Source organism: Panthera pardus, unplaced genomic scaffold (assembly GCF_024362965.1).
Source record: "Panthera pardus isolate Hobbes unplaced genomic scaffold, ASM2436296v1 HiC_scaffold_17, whole genome shotgun sequence".
Lineage (NCBI taxonomy): Eukaryota > Metazoa > Chordata > Mammalia > Carnivora > Felidae > Panthera > Panthera pardus.
Genome location: NW_026526732.1, coordinates 56,709,415 through 56,725,400, shown reverse-complemented (window position 1 = coordinate 56,725,400; position 15,986 = coordinate 56,709,415). Strand labels below are relative to the sequence as shown.

At 36.7% G+C, this 15,986-nt stretch overlaps 1 long non-coding RNA gene and 1 pseudogene across 2 annotated transcripts in view; one reads left to right on the top strand and one right to left on the bottom strand.

Moving 5' to 3' along the window:
* Window positions 1-15,986, top strand: part of LOC109263476 (uncharacterized) — a 128,509-nt gene that overhangs the window by 105,107 nt on the left and 7,416 nt on the right. The window lies entirely within an intron of this gene.
* LOC128777667 (cytochrome c oxidase subunit 1-like) lies at window positions 198-1,943 on the bottom strand (annotated as a pseudogene).

Genomic DNA, 15,986 nt, shown 5'->3' with positions numbered 1-15,986 from the left:
ACTTGTGCTCTCTCTCTCTCTCTCTCCCTCTCCCTCTCAAAAATAAATAAACATAAAAAAATTTTTAAATGACTTACACCCATAATTTAACTTTGACAAAGTTATGTAATTTTTACTAATATTTCACTTTTGAGAAAGACATAATGGTTATGGTATTGACTTGAAACCATTTTGAGAGGGTTCTATTTTTTCCTTTCTTATTTTAGGCTTATATAAGTGGGTTCTTCAAATGAATGATATTGTAGAGGGTAGCCATGTAGTCATTCAAGATTAGTGTTAGTTAATTCCACTATTGCTACTTCTCATTTAGATGCAAATGCTTCTCAAATTATGAATATAATTAATATTACTGCTGTTAGGGAGATAAATAAACCTACAGATGGCATAGTATTTCATGTTGTGTATGCATCTGGATAGTCAGTGCAATGTCAGAGCATTCTTGAGAAGCCAAGAAAGTGCTATGGGAAGAAAGTTATATTAGCTCCAATTACCATGATTGTAAAGAGGCTTTTGCCCAAGTATGGTTGAATGTGTAGCCTGAAAATAATGGGAATAGTGACTAAATCTTCCTATGATGGTGAATAATGCTCCTATTGATAATACATAGTAAAAATGTCTTACCAAACATATGTGTCCTGGAGAATAATGTCTAGGGATGAGTTGGCTAAGACAATTCCTGTTAGACCTCCTACTGTGAATAGGAAGATAAAAGTTATAGTATGGCTAGTAATCATTTAATGTTTCTATGAAGGGTTTCTAGTTAACTAAATACTTTCATTCCTGTAGGGATGACAATAATTCTATTAGCTGATGTAAAATATGCTTGTGTATCAACATCTGTGCCTACTGTTAATATATGATAGGCTCATACAATAAAACCTAGGAATCCAGTAGATATTATGATTCAGACTATTCCTATATGTCCAAAAGGTTCTTTTTTTACCTGAATAATACATCATACCACATGAAATTATTCTAAATTCAGGGAAGATAAGAATATAAACTTTGGGATATCTGGAGAATCAAAATCAAAATAGGTATTGGTGGGGCACCTGGGAGGCTCAGTTAAGTGTCTGACTCTTGATTTCGGTTCATGTCATGATCTCACAGTTGTGGGATTAAGCCCCATGTCGGGCTCCATGCTGGGTATGGATCCTGCTTAGAATTCTCTCTGTCCCTCTCCCTCTGATTCTCCCCTGCTTTCTTTCTCTCTGGAACAACAACAACCACCACCAAACAAAAAAACTCAAAGTAGGTATTGGTATCAACTTGGGTTGCCTCCTCCTATAGGATCAAAGAATGTGGTGTGTAGGTTATGGTCTGTTAGTAATGTGGTAATTCAGACTAAGACTGGATGTGATAGTAGTCGCAGGATGGTTGTGGTTAGGAGGGATCCAATGAATGAAGGTGTTGGGTATTGAGATATAGCTGGGTGGTTTTATATTAATAATTATGGTAATAAGATTGATAGCCCCCTAAAATTGAGGCTACACATAGATGCAGAGAGAAGATGTTAAATTGACTGAGGCTTCTATGGGAGCTAGGTTGCTGGCTGGGGGTGCTTATACTGTTCAACTGGTTCCTGTACCTGCTCCAACTGTTGGTGAGTAAGAGCAGAAATGATGGTGGTTATAGTCAAAAAGCTCATGTTATTTATTTGGGGGAATGCTTTATTAGGTGCTCTGATTGTTAAGGGGACTAAACAGTTCCCAAATTCTCCAATTATAATAGGTAATACTCTAAAGAAGACTATCACAAGTGCATGGGCAATTGTGAGTACATTATAAATTAGGTCATCTCCCAATAAACTCCAGGTTGGCCAAGTTACATATGGGTTAAAAGCTTCAGGCAGTTCTTCCTATTTTAGTTAATGCACCAGATAGTAGGTATAGAGTGCTGATATCTTTATGGTTTGTGGAGAATAGTGGGCAGTTTATGAACATAAGTAAAATGGCTGAGTAAGCAGTAACCTCTAAATCTAAAGTCAGAGGTTGAGTCTTCTTTTTGTCAAGCCCTGTGGTGAATATCCTACTGAATTACAAATTCAAAGAAGCAGCTCCAACACTGCTGGGCTTCTCCTGCCCTTTTCCCCCCCTAGATGGTGAGAGACGTAATTGAAGCCAACTGATTAGGGTATTAACCACCAACTAAAATTTCGTGGGGTGGAAACCCACCAATCTAGTAAGGTTTTAGCTTAAAGAACTTGATTTGCATTCAATTGATGTAGGATAGAGTTTTGCAATCCCTGTACTTTTTAGGAATTAAGTGAATATACTTGCTTAGGACTTTGAAGGGTTTTGGTCTTTTCTAACCTAAATTTCTAGTCCAAGATTGATAGGTGCAGGTGGGAGGACTGTTGTTGATGTTATAATTAGTGGTGTTAAAAGAGTTAATCATTTTGTACTTTCAAAATGTCCTTTTATGTTGTTTAGTGATGGAAATATAATTAGTGATGTGAAGTTAATTGCATGTAGAAGTACAGATTGAGTAGTGCTATAATGGCTATTAATGTTGGTATAATAAGATCATTTTTTTTGGTCATTTCCTGGATAATTATCCATTTGGGCAGGAATCCTTAGAGAGGAGGAAGGCCTATTGATAGTATGGTAGTGAAGATTAATATAGTGATTAAGGGTATTTGTTTCATATATATGAGAGTGATAGTGTTGTGGTGGATGAATTACACATAATATATATGTGGTGAGTGTCATTGTGATGTCATTGTAAGGTATTATTCATCTCGTGGGCAATTGATGAATAGGATATGATTTTTCACAGTTGGGTTTGGTTAAGCCCACCTCATCTTCCAGTTACAATTGATGTAATAGCTATGATTAGAATTAAGTTTGGATTAATGGATGGTGAGATTTGGCATAAGACTGACATTGGTGCAGGGTTTTGTTGTATTAATAAAATTAACATGAGGATAATGGAATTCCTTGTGTTACTTCAAAGTAAAAAAAAATTTTTTTTAGTGTTTATATATTTTTGAGAGAGAGAGTGAGCGAGCAAGGGAGGGGCAGTGAGGGAGACACAGAATCTGAAGCAGGCTCCAGGCTCTGAGCTGTTAGCATAGGGCCCAATGCAAGGCTCGAACTCACAAACGGTGAGACCAAGACCTGAGTCTAAGTCGGACGCTTAACCAACTGAGCCACCCAGGCACCCCTCTTGTGTTACTTCGGGTACTCAGAAGTGGAAAGGGGGAAGTCCAAGTTTTACAATGAGAGCTATTGTTACAATGGCAGATGGATGCTGTGGGATTAAAGATTTTTGTAATTGTTCATTGTCCATAGTATATTAAGTTAATAATGGCCATTATAAGCAGTATTGATGTGGTTGCTTGTGTTAGAAAATATTTAGTAGATACTGCCATGTCTCGGGGGTTAATCGTTTAATTCTTAAAAGTAGTTTGATTCCTATAATTCCAGAAATAAGGTCTAAACATCTATTATTTACATTTACTCTGTCAAGGAAATTCTTTGTCAGACATATTTTTGGGATTGTGATGTTATACCTGGTGTAATTATAGGCAAGGACATGTATTACATACAAAGGGCTAATGTAACGATAGAAAGTTTTTTCACAAAAGATATATCAGTTAGTTGTTTTGGAATTGTGAGTAAAATGCCCAGATTCATGGGAAGGTAATGGTTAGTAGGAGGGTTTTGATAATAAAAATAACTGTATGTAGTTCTGGCATGTAGGGGCTGTTAAATGTTTCTAGGAATATGATTGTTGTGAAAATGTTTATTGGGATGATTTTGGCCTATTCTGCTAGGAAAAATAGGGCAAAAGGGCCTTCTGCATATTCAGTGCTGAAGCTAGTGACTAGTTCTGATTCCGAGGCTCTGTTGGTTTCTGGTAGGGTTGAAATGAATCATATCATGACTAGTAGTCATGATAGAAAAATTAATCATAAGAATTCTTGATTAGTGATTAATGTTGGTAGTATAAACAATCCATTTATTAACAGTACTGATAGTAAGATAATTACTAGAGTTACTTTATGTGAAATTCTCTGGGCTACTGCTCCTACAGCTCCAGTTAAAACATATTTGTTTTTTGTTTTTTTTTAATTTTTTTTTAACGTTTATTTATTTTTGAGACAGAGAGAGACAGAGCATGAACGGGGGAGGGGCAGAGAGAGAGGAAGACACAGAATCGGAAGCAGGCTCCAGGCTCTGAGCCATCAGCCCAGAGCCTGATGCGGGGCTTGAACTCACGGACCGCGAGATCGTGACCTGAACTGAAGTCGGACGCTTAACCGACTGAGCCACCCAGGCGCCCCCAGTTAAAGCATATTTGAATTTGAGGCCCATCAAAGTCAGAGGATGGAATATATAACTGAGTTTGACATAGCTAGCATGAATAGGTTCTCCTAGGTTTATATTGACTAGTGGATATGGTATAGGCAGGGGAATTTATATTGTTGTTGCTATGGTGAGGGCTAAGATTGGTTCACTAATGGATATGGATATTGATGATGTTAGCATTTCATTGGTTCTTTAATGAATAGTTTTATAGCATCAACAATGGGTTGTAATAAACCATGAGGGCCAATAATTTTTGGTCCTTTGCAAAGTTGTATATATTCTAGCACTTTTCATTTGATTAGTTGAGGAATGCTATGGCAAGTGGGGTGGGGATAACCAATGAGATAATATTAATTCTAAACATGTTGTTAGGAAGAGGAATTGAACCTCTGACTATAAGGGTTTAAGTTTTACACAATTACTGGGCTCTGACACCCTACAAAAACCTGTTCTTGGGCAGGACATATGTAAATTAACTAAATTAAGATTATACAATCTATTAGTTTGAGGGTACTTCAAACTAATGAAGTAGGCTTCAGTTTTCTTGTCCTTCCATATTGGGAGAAATTTATAATAGAAAGGAACTAACCTGGACTACTTCTGGTCTGAACTCAGATCATGTAGGATTTTAATCATTGAATAAATGAACCATTTATAGTGGCTGCACCTTTTGGATGTCCTGATATAACTGATAAACTCTATTGTTGATATGAAACCTAGAATAGGATTGCACTATTATCCAAGGGTAACTTGTTCCGTCAATCAATATCTTGCATCAATAAGTGATGTAATATTTTGATTAGTGAGTCTAGATTTTAATCACTCAAAGGTTATTTTGTTCTTTAAGGTCACTCCAACCAAAATTGCTAGTCCACTTAAAGTCTTGTTATCCCTTATCGCCTGATACAGTTCTATAGATCCCTTAACTTATTTTTACTTTTTAAAATTCTTTTTTCTTTTTACTGATCTGTTTGTGTCAATTCCACTGTACTTTCTTCCAGGTCACTGACTCTTTTGTCTGCTTCATCTAGTCTGCTATTGAATCCCTGTAGTGTATTTTTCAGTTGTTGTATTCTTTAGCTTTATAACTTCTGTTTGGTACTTTCTTATACTTTCTATCTCTTTGTTGAACTTCTCTTCATGTTCATCCATTCTTTTCTCAAGACTGGTGAGCATCTTTGTGACTGTTACTTTGAACTCTTCATCAGGTAAATTACTTATCTCTGTTTCAGTAAGGTTTTATTCTGGAATTTTAGCTTGTTCTTTTCTTTGGAATGTATTTCTTTGTTTCCTCATTTTGCTTACTCTATGCTTCTTATTTTTTTTAGTATTTATTTATTTATTTTGAGAGAGAGCACGAGCAGGAGAGGGCCAGAGAGAGAGAGAGAGACAGAGACAGAGACCAGAGGATCCCAAGCAGGTTCCACACTGTCAGCGCAGAGCCCCATGTGGTACTAGATCTCAGGAACCATGAGATCATGACCTGAACTGAGTGAGATCAAGAGTCAGACATGTAACAGACTGAGCCACGCAAGCACCCCTCTGTGTTTGTTTCTATATATCAAGTCAAAGAGCTATCTCTCCCAGTCTTGAAGGAGTAGTCACAGGAAGACTGGAGATGTGTTTCAGTCTGCTGTCTGTGTAGTACCCTGGGGGTGGTAGCCTACCAAGGACTGTCTCGCCAATTGTTTTAGCCCCTTGGGGTACAGAAACACAAGCCCCCCTGGCCACAAGAGCCAGGTGTTCAAGGGGCATTTTCTGTAGGGATTGCATGTGCCTGTTGGGTTTTAGTGAGTGGGGTTACAGGAGAGTTCTGAGCTGGGATATGTCTGCCTGCTGAATTTAGTGAGGTAGGCTGTGAGGGAGCATGGTTTCTCTTTTTATTTCTTCTTTGACCCATGATTGTTCAGTAGCATGTTTAATCTTCACATATTTGTGAGTTTTCCAGTTCTCTTATAATTGATTTCTACTTTCATATCATTGTGATTGGAAAAGATGCTTGATAGGATTTCAATCTTCTTACATTTAAGACTTCTGCCCTAACATGACCTGTTTTTGAGAATGTTTCGTGTTTTCTTGAGAAGAATGTGTATTCTAGTGCTCTTGGATGGAATATTCTGTACACGTCAACTCCATTTGGTCTAATGTGGCATTTAGGGCAATGTTTCCTTAATTTCTGTCTGAATGATGGATACATTGATGAAAGTGGGGTATTAAAGTCTATGAGTGCTGATGCATAGGGGCACTTGTGCCTGATGTTTATAGCAGTGCTTTCAACAATAGTCAAATTATGGAAAGAGCCTAAATGTCCGTCAACTGATGAATGGATAAAGAAGTTGTGGTTTATAAACATAATGGAGTACTACGTGGCAATGAGAAAGAATGAAATATGGCCTTTTGTAGCAATGTGGCTGGAACTGGAGAGTGTTATGCTAAGTGAAATAAGTCATACAGAGAAACACAGATACCATATGCTTTCACTCTTATGTGGATTCTGAGAAATTTAACAGAAGACCATGGGGGAGGGGAAGGGGGAAAAGTTACAGAGAGGGAAGGAGGCAAACCATAAGAGACTCCTAAAAACTGAAAATAAACTGAGGGTTGATGGGGGGGCGAAGGGAGGGGATTGGGTGATGGGCGTTGAGGAGGGCACCTGTTGGGATGAGCACTGGGTGTTGTGTGGAAACCAATTTGCCAATAAATTTCATATTAAAAAAAAATAAAGTCTTCTATGATTAATGTTTATTTCTGCCTTTAGGTCTGCTAATCTTTGCTTTATATATTTAGGCACTCTTATGTTTGGGTACATAAATATTGAATATTATATCCTCTTATTATATTGACACCTTTATCATTACCTAATTACCTTCTTTGTCTCATTACAGTTTTTGTCTTCAAGTCTATTTTGTCTGATATAAGTATAGCTACTCCAAATTTCTTTTGGTTTCATTTGCATGGAATATCTTTTCTCATTCTTTTACTTCCAGTCTGTGTGTGTCCTTCTCTCTGAAGTGAATCTCTTGTAGGCAGCAGATAGGTGGGGTTTTTAAAAACTTTTTATTTGAGTGTTACATGTAACATGTAACATGTAACGATGTTACATTAGTTTCAGGTGTACAAAATAGTGATTCGACTTTTTTATATATTATGCTATGCTCATCACGAGTGCAGACTACCATCTGTCACCATACAATCATTGATTATATTACCTATGTTCTGCCTTTTTATTCTCATGACTTATGATTCCATAAGTAGAAGCCTGTATCTCCATCTTCCCTTCATTCTGTCCATCCTCCTACCTACCTTTCCTCTGACAACCATCAATTTGTTTTCTGTATAAGTCTGATTCCGATTTTTTGTTTGTTTAGTAGAGTATACATGAAGTGACATTATACAGTATTTGCCTTTGCCATTCTGACATTTCACTTAGTATAATATCCTCCAGGTTCATCGTATTGTCTAAAATGAAAATACCTCATCCTTTCTTATGACTGTGTAATATTCCATTGTATGTATATACCACATCTTCCCTATCCCTTCATATATTGATGGACACTTACATTTCTTTCATATCTTGGTTGCTGTAAATAATGCTATAATAAACATAGGGTTGCATATATCTTTTCTTATTGATGTTTTCATTTTCTTTGGGTAAATAACCCAGTAGGGGGATTATTGAATCATAGGATATTTCTATTTTTAATTTTTTGAAGAAATCTCATACTGTTTTCCACAATGAGTGGAAATTAATTTCCACCAACAGTGTATTAGAGTTCCTTTTTCTTCACATCCTCACTAACAACTTATTTCTTGTCTTTTGGATTTAGACATTCTGATAGGTGTAAGGTGATATCTCATCGCGGTTTTGATTTGCATTTCCCTGATGATGAGTGATGTTGAACATCTCTTCATGTGTCTGTTGGCCATCTGTATGTCTTCTTTAGAAAAATATCCAGGTCCTCTGCCCATTTTTTAATCAGATTATTTGGGGGTTGTTGAGTTGTAGAAATTCTTTATGTATTTTTGATATTAACCTCTTATCTGATATATCATTTGTAATTGTCTTCTTCCATTCAGTAGGTTGCCTTTTTGCTTTGTTGATGGTTTCCTTCACTGTGCAAGAACTTATTTTGACATAGTCCCTTTATTTTTTGGTTTTGTTTCCCATGCCAAAGGAGACATCTAGAAAATGTTGCTAAGGCCAATGTCAGTGACATTACTTCCTGTATTCTTCTAAAGGATTTTTATGACTTCAGGTCTCACATTTAGGTCTGTAAACCATTTTGAGTTTATTTTTGTGTATGGTGTGAGAAAGTGGTCCAGTTTCATTCTTTTATATGTAGCTGTCCAGTTTTCCCCAGGACCATTTATTGAAAAGACTATCTTTTCCCCATTGTATATTTTTTCCTCCTTTCTCATAGATTACTTGGCTATATAAGCATAGATTTATTGCTGGGCTGTCTATTCTGTTCTATGGGTTTATGTGTATCTGTTTTTGTGCCAGTGCTATTCTGTTTTGATTACTGTATCTTTGTAGTATGTCTTGAAATCTGGGATTGTGATGCCTTCAGCTGATCTTCTTGCTCAAGATTGCTTTGGCTATTCAGGGTCTTTTGTGCTCATATACAAACTTTTGCATTATTTATTTTAATTCTGTGAAGAATGCCATTAGTATTTTGACAGGGATTGTATTGAATCTGTAGTTTCTTTGGGGAGTATGGACATTTTAACAATATTCTTCCAATACATGAGCATGGAGGATCTTTCCATTTGTGTCATCTTTAATTTCTTTTATCAGTGTTTTATAGTTTTCAGAGTATAGGTCTTTCACCTCCTTGATTAAGTTTATTTCTAGGTTTTTATTCTTTTTAGTGCAATTGTAAATGGAATTGTTTTCTTAATTTCTTTTTCTGCTTTTGCACTATTGGTATATAGGAATACTACTGATTTCTGGGTATTAATTTTGTATCCTACAACTTCACTGAATTCATTTATTCAAATAGTTTTTTGGTGGAGTCTTTTTTTTTTTTCTATGTATAGTATCATGCCATCTGCAAAAGCGACAGTTTAATTTATTCCTTAACCATTTGGATGCCTTTTTTTGGTCTTATTTCTGTGGCTAGGACTGCCAGTACTATATTTTGAATAAAAGTTTGAAAGTGGATATCCTTGTTTTGTTCCTGATCTTAGAGAGAAAGTTCTAAGTTTTTCACTACTGAGTATATTAACTGTGGGGCTTTTTTATGTATGACCCTTATTATGTTGAAGTGTGTTACCTCTAAACCCACTTGTGAGAGTTTTTATGATGAATAGATGTTGAATTTTGTCACATGATTTTTCTGTATCTATTGAAACGGTCACATGATTTTTATCCTTCATTTTATTTATGTGGTATAACATGTTGATTGATTTGCAAATATTGAACCATCTTTGCATCCCTAGAATAAATCCCATTTGTGGTAAATGATTCTTTTAATGTATTTTTGAATACAGTTTGCTAATATTTTGAGTATTTTTTTGCATCTGTGTTCATCAGGATATTGGCCTATAATTGTGTGTGTGTGTGTGTGTGTGTGTGTGTGTGTGTGTGTGTGTGGTATCTTTGTCTTGTTTTGGTATCAGGGTAAAGCTGGCCTCATAGAATGTATTCGGAAGCTTTTCTTCCACTTCTGTTTTTTGGAATAGTGTGAGGAGAACAGTTATTAACTCAGCTTTAAATGTTTGGCAGAATTCACCTTTGAATCCCTGTAGTCCTGGACTTTTATTTTTTGGTAGTGTTTTAATTAACAATTCAGTTCTGTTGCTAGTGACCAGTCTCTTCCAATTATTTATTTCTTCTTGAATCAGTTTTGGAAGATTGTATATTTCTAGGAATTTATCCATTTCATCTAAGTTGTCCAATTTGTTGCCATATAATTTTTCATGATATTCTCTTACAATCCTTTGTATTTCCATGGTGTCCATTGTTAATTCTTTTTCATTTCTGATTTCATTGTTTTGGGTCCTTTCTCTTTTTTTCTTCATGATTCTGGCTAAGTGTTTATTAATTTTATCTTTTCAAAGGACCAGCTCTTTCATTTTTTCTATTGTGTTTTTTAATCTTTACTTTGTTTACTTCTGCTCTGATTTATAATTTCCTTCTTCTACTCACCTTGGGCTGTATTTGTTCTTTTTCTAGTTCCTTTAGGTATAAGGTTAGATTCTTGATAATCTTTTTTTGTTGTTAATATTTTGTTTTTAAGTAATCTCTACACTCAACATAGGGTGCAAACTCACAACCTCAAGATCAAGAGCCACTTGCTGTACTGAATGAGGCAGCCAGGTGCCCCAAGGTTAGATTCTTTATTTGAGCTTTTACTTGTTTCTTGAGGTAGGTCTATATCATTATGTATTTGCCTCTTAGAACTGCTTTCATTATGCCCCAAAGATTTTGGACCATGGTGTTTTCATTTTCATTTCCTCTATGTATTTTTAAATTTCTTATTTGATTTCTTCACTGACCCATTGTCTGTTTAGTATCATGTTATTTAGCCTACACATGTTTGTGTTTTTTTTCAGTTTTTTTTCTTGTGATTGATTTCTAGTTTCTTACCCTTGTGGTTAGAAAAGATGTGCAGTATGATTTCAGTCTTAAATTCTTAAGAATGAATTCTTAAATTTATTGAGACTTGTTTTGTGGCCTAATCTATTCTGGAAAATGTTCCATGTGCACTTTAAAAGAAGGTGTATTCCATTGTTTTTGGATGGAATGTTCTGTATGTATCTGTTAGGTCCATCTGGTCTAATGTGTCATTCAAAGATACTGTTTTCTTATTGATTTTTCTGCCTGGCTGATCTATCTACTGATGTAAGTAGGGTACCCCCTACTATTACTGTATTATCACAAATTTCTTTATGTCCATTAATATTTGCTTTATGTATTAGATGCTCCAGTGTTGGGTACATAGAGTATTACAATTGTTATATCCTCTTGTTGGATTGATCCCTTTATCCTCATATAATGCCCTTTTGTTTTCTCTTGTTAGAGTCTTGTTTTAAAGTTTGTTTTGTCTGGTGTAAGTATTTCTACTCCAGCTTTTTTTTCCCCCACTTCCATTTGTGTGGTAAATGTTTTTTTTTGTTTGATTTTTGTTTTTTGTTTTTTGTTTTTTTACCCCTTCACTTTCAGTCTATTTGTGTATTTAGGTCTGAGGTGAGTCTCTTATAGGCAGAATATAAATGGTTGGGGTTTTTGTTGTTGTTGTTTTGTTTTGTTTTACTCATTTCACCACCCTGTGTCTTTTAATTGGAGCATGTAGGCTATTTACATTTAAAGTAATTATTGATAGGTATGTACTTACTGCCATTTTGTTAATTGTTTTCTAGTTGTTTTTGTTGGTTCTACTCTGTTCTTCTTCTCTTGCTCCCTTTCTTTGCAATTTCTTTTAATTTTTTTAAGTTTTATTTATTTATTTTTGAGAGACAGAGTGAGTGGGGGAGGGGCAGAGAGAGAGGGAGAGAGAGAGAATCCCAAGCAGGCTCCACGCTGCCAGCACGGAGCCCGATGTGGGGCTCGAACTCACACACCATGAGATCGTGACTTGAGCTGAATGAAACCAAGAGTCGGACTCTTAACCAACTGAGCCACCCAGGCGCCCCTCTCTTTCTTGTAATTGATAAGTTTCTGTAGTGTTATATTTGGCTTTCTTTCTCTTTAATTTTTGTGTATTCTTTGATAGGTTTTGGGTTTTTGATTACCATGAAGTTCATATATAACATATTAACTATATAGGAGTCTGTATTAAGTTGATTATCACTTAAGTTCAAACAAATGTTAAAAAAATGTTTTACTCCCTCCATGTTTTATGTATATGCTGTCATATTTTATATCATTTTATTCATAATTTTCTTACATCTAATTATGGCCACTTCTTTTTCACTTAAAGTCCCTTTAACATTTCCTATAAGGCTGGTTTAGTGGTATAAACTCCTTTAACTTTTGTGTGTCTGGGGAAACTCTGTAGCTTTCCTTCAGTTGTCCATGATAACCTTGCTGGGTAGAGTATTCTTGGTTGTAGGTTTTTTCCTTTCAGTACTTTGAATATATCATGCTACTTCCTTGTGGCCTGCAAAGTTTCTGCTGAAAAATCAGCTAATAATTTTATAGGGTTTCTCTTGTATATAATTTTTTGCTTCTCTCTTGCTGCTTTTAAAATTCTCTCTTAACAAAATATTAAAGATTAAAGATAATGTGTTATGGTGTGGACTTCCTTGGCTTTATCTTGTTCAGAACTTTCTATGCTTCTTGACCCTGAATGTCTATTTTTTTTCTCATAGGTTAGGAAGGTTTTCAGCTATTATTTCTTCAAATAAGTTTTCTGCCCCTTTTTTTCTCTCTTCTCCTTCTGGGACTCCTATAGTGTCAAAGTTTATTTCCTTGATGTTGTCCAAAAGATCCTTTTACCTGTCCTCATTTTTTTCTTCCAAGATTTTATTTAAACTCAAGTTAGTTAACTTATAGTGTTATATTGGTTTTAGGAGTAGAATTTAGTGAATCATCACTTACATATAATACCCAGTGCTCATCACAAGTGCCCTCCTTAATGCCTTTCACCCATTTAGCCCGTCCCCCCATCCATCTTCCCTCCAGCAACACTGTTTGTTCTCTACAGTTAAGAGTCTCTTATGGTTTTCCTCCCTGTTTTTATCTTATTTTTCCTTCCCTTCTCCTATGTTCATCTATTTTGTTTCTTAAATCCACATATGAATGAAATGGTATGTCTTTAACTAATTTCACTTGCCATAATATAGTCTAGTTCCATCCACATTGTTGCAAATGGCAAGATTTCGTTCTTTTTGATGGCTAAGTAATATTGCATTGTATAAATATACCACTTTTTCTTTATCCATTCATCAGTTGATGGACATTTGGGTTCTGTCCATAATTTGGCTATTGTTGATAGTGCTGCTATAAACATTGGGGTGCATGTGCCCCTTTGAATCAGTATTTGTGCATTCTTTGGGTAAATACCTAGTAGTGCAATTGCTGGGTTATAATATAGTTCTATCTTTAACTTTCTGAGAAACCTCCACACTATTTTCCAGAGTGTCTGCACCAGTTTGCATCCCCAGGAGCATTGTAAGAGGGTTCCTCTCTCTCCACATCTTCACCAACATCTATTGTTTCCTGAGTGGTTAATTTTAGCCATTCTGACAGGTGTGAGGTGGTATCTCATTATGAATTTGATTTGTATTTGTATTATGAGTGATGTTGAATATTTTTTCTTGCATCTGTTCATGTCTTCTTGCCCATTTCTTGACTGTATTATTTTTTCTTGCATCTTGTTGAATATTTTTTCTTGCATCTGTTCATGTCTTCTGCCCATTTCTTGACTGTATTATTTTTTGGGTGTTGAGTTTGATAAGTTCTTTATAGATTTTGGTTACTAGTCCTTTATCCAACATATCATTTGAAAATATCTTCTCCTATTCCATCAGTTGCCTCTTAGTTTTGTTGAATGTTTCCCTTGTTGTGCAGAAGCTTTTTATCTTGATAACATCCCAATAGTTCATTTTTGTTTTTGTTTCCCTTGCTTCTGGAGATATGTCTATAAAGAAGTTGCTATGGCTGAGGTCAAAGAGGTTGCCGCCTGTGTTCTCTTCTAGGATTTTTATGGCTTCCTATCTCACATTTAGGTCTTTCATCCATTTTTTAATTTATTTTTGTGTATGGTGTAAGAAAGTGGTCCAGTTTCATTCTTCTGCATGTTTGTGTTCAGTTTTCCCAGTACCATTTGCTGAAGAGACTATCTTTTTTCCATTGGATATTCTTTCCTGTTTTGTTGAATAGGAGTTGACTACACAGTTATAGGTCCATTTCTGGGTCCTCTATTCTGTTACATTGATCTATGTGTATGTTTTTGTGCTGGTACCATACTGTCTTGATGAGTACAGTTTTGCAATGCAGCTTAAACTCCAGAATTGTGATGCCTTCAGCTTTGTTTTGCTTTTTCAACATTACTTTGGCTATTCAGGGTCTTTTGTGGTTCCATTCAAATTTTAGAATTGTTTGTTCTAGTTCTGTGAAGACTGCTGATGTTATTTTGATAGGCATTGGATTGAATGTGTAGATTGCTTTGGGTAGTATAGACATTATTTTTTAAAATTCTTTTCTCTTTTTGCTGTTAAGCTTAGGTGCTTTTCATTACCTCCTCTTCCAGATCCCACTGATATGTTCTTCTGCATCAGCTAATCTGTTGATTAAATTTTGTTTTAAAAATTTTTAATGTTTATTTATTTTTAATAGAGAGAGAGAGGGAGCATGGACAGGGGAGGGGCAGAGAGAGAGGGAGACACAGAACATGAAGCAGGTTCTGGGCTCGCGGGGCTAGAACTCACAAGCCATGAGATCATGACCTGAGCTGAAGTCAGACACTTAACTGACTGAGCCACCCAGCTGCCCTAAATTTTGTTTTAAATTTCAGTTACTGTATTCTTCAACTGTGATTCATTCTTTTTTTGTATTTTCTGATTTCTGCCAGTCTTTCCTCCAGCCCAGTAAGCATCTTTACGATCATTACTTTATATTCTTTATCAAGCATATTGCTTATCTCCATTCCATTTAGTTCTTTTTCTGAGGTTTTGTCTTGTTCTTTCTTTTGGAGCATATTCCCCTGTCTCTCCATGTTGCTTGACTTTCTCTTTTTGTTTCTAAAGATTAGCAGAACAGCTGCTTCTCCTAAACTTGAAGGAATGGTCTTATGTATGGTCATCCCCTATATAGACTGTGTGCTTGGTGACTTTTGCTGGCTTTCTGGAGCTGTGGATGGTGTGGGCCAGGGGTCTTAGGGCTCTCTGTGCTGTAGGAACCTGGCAGGACAGCTGAAGTCGAAATGGGGGTAAGCTGAGGGTCTCAGGGCTCTGTGAACAGAGGGCACCTTGACAGGATAGCTGAAGCTAAAGTGGGTTTAAACTGAGGTTTCCAGGATTCTTTGCACAGAAGATGCCCTGGAGCAGTGGCTGTAGCTAAGGTGGGGTATAGGCTTGATTATCCTCCATGAAGCCAAGGTGGGGTATAGGCTAGGGTATTCCATGCAGGGGGCAACCTGACAGGATAGCTGAAGCTAAAGTAGGCATGGTCCAGAGTGGTCCCTGGGCCAATATGCCCAGGCAGGAGAGCTGAAGCCAAGTGGGTGCATGCTGGGGTGTCTTGGGTGCTCAGCACAGTGGATGCCTTGGCCAGGTGACTGGAGCCAAGGCTGACATGAGTGGGATTGTCTCTGAACAGAGATTGCCCTGGTGGGGTGGCTGGAACAGGCACAGGTGGGGTAGGCACAGGCGGGGAATTTCCAGGGTCCTTCATGCAGGGAGCACCCTGGTGATGTAGCAAGATTTGAAGCAGATGGAAGTCAGAAGGTACTGGAGCTCTCTGCATTGGAGGTACCCTGGAAAGCTGTCTGAAGCCCAACTGGTGTAGGCCTGGAGTGTTCCAGAGTGCTTTGCTTTGCACCTTGGTACAAAAGCTGTTGCTATAATGATTGCTAACCAGGGGTTTCCAGGCCCTGTGGCCACCTTGGTGGAATGAGTAGGCTGATGTGGGCTAGAAGCCCAGGGCTCACTGACAGGCAGGCTTGTTAGGATGCCTGGGCTGTACCCTGGTCTGTGCTTTGAAGGTGGAGGGAGAGTGTAGACTAT